A 6,710-nucleotide genomic window follows, 5' to 3' on the forward strand; every position below is an offset into this window, starting at 1 on the left:
TAACCATCACATCTTACCTTCTATTCTATATTTAACTATAAATTAGTATATTTTTATTTAATGATATACATTTATTCTATTTTTTTGTACTAATATTATCCTTATAAATATATTTTTATTCTAATTATAATAAATTTAACAATTTTATTGACCACCCTCAAAATGGACTCATTTCCTTTCTGGGGGAGTAGCACGTATGTATCATACAAAAAGTCGTTTTAGTTATAGGTTGCGTGCACTTAAATGGTAATTCAGTCGAGTTTGGCGCCCATTAATCAATATTTTCGTATATTATTTGTGGCAATGGACATAACTTTGTTTGACCAATTAAACAAACATTTCAAATTGATGTTTTCCTTTTGCCCACTTATATAATTGCAGGACAACTAGCCTCCCACCTTCTGTTCTTACCTATGATACAAATAGAAAAACACGTGATGATGGCTGTTTTTTCATAGCCACGTTTATAAGAAAAAAAAAGAAGGGTTGATATCAACATTTTTGTTGTGTGAGGCCAAAATATCTTCGTTTTTACCACCAACTAAAAGAAAAAGAAAAAACTATCTTTTCCTCTTTTTTGACGAAACCGTCTTCTCAAATGAAAATTCTCATTTAAACTGAATCTTGAATTTTCTTATTTAATTCTTTCACGCAAGCATATTTTATGTATTTTTATGCAAAATATACGTTGTTTTGATTGAGTACATTGTTGAGTATTGGTCGTACTCATATCATGTTGATTGTCATTATGTAGACAATGTACCACTAGTATCTCAAAATGTTAGGATACGATTACAAATAAGTACAGTCAGTGTCTTTGGTGGATCTGATTCTTTGGTTGATAAAGTCCAATGCAGGTTTTCAGCAATTTTGGTGTTTTTCCAGAAACATATTCTTGGTTGAGGATATCTCGTCTCTTATGGATATATTTCACATTATATCTCCAGTATGCACGAAATTTTGAGGGATTACAATTGTAATTGATTATATATATCATCTTCATTGGAGTTCTATTCAAGATATAACTCTTACTAGGGTTTGCCTATTTAAAGAGAAGGAGGAAAACGTTTTGGCTGCTGATTTCATTGATATTCTTCTACATATTGGAGAGTAATTTTGTGGGTTTCATATCATACAATTCTTGAGTGAGTGTGTGTGATCTTGTTTGATTGCTTTTTCATTGTTTTCTTGAGCAATCTGTTGAGATAGTGAAATCTTATTCATTTGTTGCTTTCACCAGCCTGTTAATGAATGATATTTTTCGTGGGTGTAGGTGGTGAGTGAATGTCATTCACACTTACAGAGTTGGTTGTTGTCTCTCTCTCAATTATTCATCATTGTGAGAGTTTGGGAAAATATAGAGGATAGAAAGCTTGTGAGTTCGTTGTGTAAGTCCTTTGTATATCTTATCTTCACTAGTGAATAATTTACCCTAGGCGTGGCCCCCCAGACGTAGGTGTTTTTATCACCGAACTGGGTAAACAATCGTGGTGCATTGTTCGTTATTTTCTGCAGTACTTCATTGTTACTTTGCTGCTGCGAATACTCATGTTTTATGTGTGTAAGATTCATGTGTATGGATAGGTGATACTTTCATACACAAGTGAAATACAAGGTATTAATATTGCTTTTTGTTATAAATAGTTTGGAAATACATGAAAATTTAATTTAAAACTGATTGTTCTTTGCGATATGATAGAGGGTAAGTACACGGTTAGTTAGAATACAACACACTTGATTATAACACCTTTGAACGTACACGAACACAATTAGTTCATATGCACACAGTCAATTTCATACGCAAACAATTAATTAAAACATAATATAGTCATATATACAAGATTATTCATAAAAGAACAAGATTGTCTACTACACACATTGAATTATATAATTTGGATTGAATCCATTCATGATTGAAAAAATAAAAATAAAAATCTAACATTTTTTAAAAATATTGTTATTGGTGTCTTCTTTTTATTGTTTACTAGTACGTCTACCCGTGCGGTGTATGTCAAGCATTGAAATTGAATGATATTTTAAATAAATAAATACTTCCCTCCGTCCCAATATTCATGGCTCAAAACTTTTGGGCACGGGTATTTAGGAGGCAAAAATTAGGGAGTTAATGTTGTTTTTGATTAAGAGTTACCGTCTGATCTTCTCTCCCTTGCCTAATTTCTCCTCTCACAGTTTTCCAAATTTCCCACCTCTCATTTCGCAAGTTTCATGGCCAAGTGAAAAAGGTTTCCAACTCTTCATCCTTTTCACTGACAGTTCTTGATTCGAAATTTTTCTGAGTTCAAAAATTTTCCCTTTCCTTAAGGGCGGACAAAAGTTCTTGACAATTGTTAGAAGGACCAATTCCCAAATTTTGCACTAAGTTCAAAATAGACAAACAACAACAAAAAATTTGGAAATGAGAGGACGACAACGGCGAGGCAGCAGTGGAGGCTTTGTTGCGAAGTGGCAGATCTCACGCGGCGGTGTCTTTTTGGCCGTGCTATCGCTGGGAATCGAGGCCAGGGGCTGCGATTTGAAGGATCTAGGGGTTTGGGGAGAAGGGGCGGCCGCGCTAACCCTTCCCTTTTATGGGCATACACAATAATCCAAGCAATGGCTTCAGCCGCCGCCGAGAACCCGCTAGGAAAATAGTGGAGGAGGGGTGGAGGCGCGAGGCGGTGGATGGTGGAGGTGGAGATGTTATGGCTTCAGCCGCCGCTGCGAACCCGCCGGAAAAACAATGGAGGAGAGGTGGAGGCGCGAGGCGGTGGATGGTGGTGGAGGTTGCACATGAGGATGGTGGAGGCGGGGGACTTGAGGATGATGGAGGCGTGAGGCGGTGGAGGGTGGTGGAGGCAGCTAAGAAAAACAGGAGAGGGGGATAGAATATGAAAATTTGGCTACTTTTTGACTTTTTATAGCTTAGTTAATTAAGCTACTAATGTACTCCTAATTACAGCTAAAAAAGGAAACGAGCCAAGTAACATGGGACGGCTCAAAAAGGAATACGAGCCATGAATATTGGGACGGAGGGAGCATAAATATTAAACACAATCAAAATATAAACAAATGTATTTTTTTAATTAAATAATTCACACCAATTATTCAATAAAGATCTCCAATAAAAAAATATAAACAAATGCCTTTTTTTTTCTAATAGCGTAGAGGTCTTCAATCTGAAATAAGAGGGTCGTGGTGAAAGGTTTGAACAGATCTCCAATCTTAGATATGCAGTATGCTCATTCAGCGGCGCCGCAGGATTGTTTGAGGAATTAACACATTACATAGTGAACTCAATCTCCTACGGCAGCGTGCATGCATACACGAATGTAGATAAAATGGTACAGAGGAAAATCATGTAAGTTTAAAATTTTCAAGGGCTATTTTTTTTTTTTTTCTGGCTTTCAGAATTGGCCATTTTGATTTAAATTTCAGCATACTTGAGGGACATATGGGCCTAATTGTCACAGCCCAAAACCATTTACTTCCTTTGCAAATTTTATTTGAAAATTAATATATTTTTGAGTTATTAATATATATATATATATATATATTAGTCGAGTTTGTGATGAATCTAGTCGCGCCCCTAGTTAGATGTGACTTTGAACTATAAATTATATCTATAAAAATAGAAATTTATTTTTCCCAAATATTCTTTTAATTTAATTTGGGCCTAAATAAAATTATTTGTAATTTAATATATGTTGGGCCTTATTTAATTTTTAAGCTAAGATTATATACATAATACCGGCCCATTTACTTATCATACATTACAAGCCCATATATATATATATATATTATTAATATGTAATTGACTTTTAATATTTTAGATGAAAGATGCGTGTCATATTCTGCTCCAGCCACACACTCGTACTTCCCTTATATCAGCCACGTATCATTCAAATATTCATCATCTTTAAAATTCCTCTTCAGCTTGAGCAATTCTCATTTTTGCTAAAAATTTGTCAAGCTTCAGCCTTAATCAGCAAAACCCTTACTTCAGTTCTTTTCTTGCGAAACTCAAACGGTGCGGCGCGACTAGGACGTGGATTTTAATTTGAATTATCAGAATTAGCTTTCAAGTTGAAGTTCAAATACAGGTGTGGGATTTATTTCAGTACATGCTGTGGTTAATTCTTGTCCATTTTAATATTATGTGTTTACCATATGTGAGTTGCATTAAATTATATCGCTAGGGGCCCGTTGAATGGGTCCAGGATGGAAAGATCCTTGGTATGCCACAATGCGATATTATGTTAAAGTTATGGTTGCAACCAGTCGCCAGGGGCCGGCTAAATCGGTCCAGGACGGAAAGGTCCTTGGTATGCCACCGTGCGACTTTCAGTTACGAATGTATTGATCATATGTGATTCTCATTTTATTAACGTGGACAATGATTGCATGTTCCCACACTGAGTGTACCCTGTATGCTCATCCCATATTTAACATTTTCAGGTTTTAAAGGCCGGAGGCGCGTGGAAGATCGAATGGCGAGTCAAATATTTTGAATTTAGCATTACTTAAAAATGTTATTTTGAGTAAAGTATGTTTAAATAAAAATTTATTTCCTGATTTTCTCATTAAATATTTATTTATATTCATAGTTTTTCCGCGTGCGTTTTCATTTAAAATTAAAATGGATTTGGGTGTCACACTAATTCAGTGTTTGTGGGCCATATTTGGACTCAATCGAGCTATTATGCATTTAATATAGGCCCAAATTGTCACGAACGTTGAATTAGGCCCAAATGTGGATTACAAATGTCAAAATTTAAAATAAAATTACCAATCTTGCGGACCGCCGGACCCAAAAAAAATTAGCATATTTTTCCTTATAGTGGCTAAACAAGATCACATCAGCCAATATGTAAGAACAAATAATTCACAATACACAAAAATCTTGACAGAACAAATAATTCACAGTATACAAATCTTGACTAGACAATTATTCCAATAAAATTTCAAAAAGTCTAAACTACTGCTTTTGATATGCTACTCCTCATTCACTTCCTTGTGCTCCCTTGCTTTGTGCGACAGACAACGAATTTTTCAATATAATTGAATAGAATTATCATATTGTACTTGACAACTTGAACGCAAACAATCCTAAAAGGTGTCCGTTTTAACACATGACTACCAATTCTACTCCTAAAACCAATATCTTCTTCAAGACCCCTAGGAAAATATAGATCATCTTTATCGTTAATCTATTTAAATGAGTATTTGGGGTCAAAGGTAGAACTGTAGAATGTAACGCACATTTTCATAAAAAAACATTGGAGATGACGATTTTGGACCATAAACAAGTGCATACAAACTAGATCCCACATCAATACAAGTTGTACGCTCAATTTTAATGTATTTCGACTTCACTTCTAATTCTAACAAACTTAATCCAATGTTTTCATCATATTATAAAGCTATTAGTGTATAAGATATTCATTCCGATGAGCAAACACTAATTTCATCATCCTTACGAAGACAAGTTGTGAGTATGAATTTACCATTAATTACGTAAACATCAGTGTAAATCCTATCATTTTTATCTCTAGAAATAGTTGTTTTTTTCATGAGTTATACTTCATTTCACGATAAAAATCGTTCATTTGTTGTACGTTCAGTTGTGAAAATGGACTAACACCAACAACATTGTATCCCAATTTCAAATTCACGATTCTGATAAACATAGATAAATTAGACATATTGTTTAAATTAAAACCAATTTAGCTTAAAAATTAGTTTCAAAAATTTTAAAATCAACCTAAAAACATTAAAAATCAGACACATTTGGGTCTAATTCAGTGTTTGTGGGTCATATTTAGGCCTAATCGGGATATTATGCACTTAATATGAGACTAAATGTGGGACACAAACGCTGATAAGAATGTCAAAATTTAAAATAAAATGGCCAATTATGCAAGTCCGAAGAAAATTGGCCTATTTTCTCATATAGTGGTCGATTTTTTTAAAACTAAAAATATTTTGATATTGTGGTTGAAGACTGTGTTGATGAAGATGACGAAAAAAAATATATTTTTTGCGATTGTTTAATGATGATGGAATATCTACAATAAAACAATTTTCAGTGCAAATTCTCTAATCTTGAATAACATCTTTTCATCCGCGAATTCTCTATTTTACCTATACTAACTCTTCTTAGTCGCCCTCAAACTCACTTGCTACCGCAACTACTATATATATAGTGGTTGAAGTCCAATAGCTAAGGTCCGACAACTATTTTGATTTAGAAGTCGAGTATGCAAATTACAAATAGTGCGTTTGGTTAAGATAGTGTATACGATGCAAGCCAATTATGTATAAAATGTTCTCTAAGGTTAGTATTGCATATAAAGACCTCTTCATGTTCGTCATAACAATCTAATTTTTTTTAACTAAATCCATGGGCAAATTTTTGCGATTGTTTAATGATGATGAAATATCTACAATTAGGGATCTATAAACGGATATAAGGTATTGGATAATCCGATAACCGAATCAAACCATTCGGGTTTGGCCCAATAATCGATTTTTTCGGTTATCGGTTATTAGATTTCTAAAAATTTTGGGTATCGGTTAACCCGACAACCGATTCGGGTTAACCAAATTTTATTAAATTTATAATTTAATATATATATATATATATTAATTATAATTATGTTGTAGTAAGAGAACAAGAGTCTTGGTGCAATGGAAAAGTAGCGGTTTATATT

General features: G+C 33.8%; 1 long non-coding RNA gene across 1 annotated transcript; it reads left to right on the forward strand.

The window, feature by feature from the left end:
• The first annotated feature begins 3,893 nt into the window (after nucleotides 1–3,893).
• LOC130986034 (uncharacterized) lies at nucleotides 3,894–4,606 on the forward strand. Its single transcript, XR_009089141.1, has 2 exons — nucleotides 3,894–4,100; nucleotides 4,456–4,606. It is a non-coding gene; the product is annotated as an uncharacterized LOC130986034 (long non-coding RNA).
• Nucleotides 4,607–6,710: the final 2,104 nt, after the last annotated feature.

This window comes from Salvia miltiorrhiza, chromosome 1 (assembly GCF_028751815.1).
Source record: "Salvia miltiorrhiza cultivar Shanhuang (shh) chromosome 1, IMPLAD_Smil_shh, whole genome shotgun sequence".
NCBI classification, from domain to species: Eukaryota; Viridiplantae; Streptophyta; class Magnoliopsida; order Lamiales; family Lamiaceae; genus Salvia; species Salvia miltiorrhiza.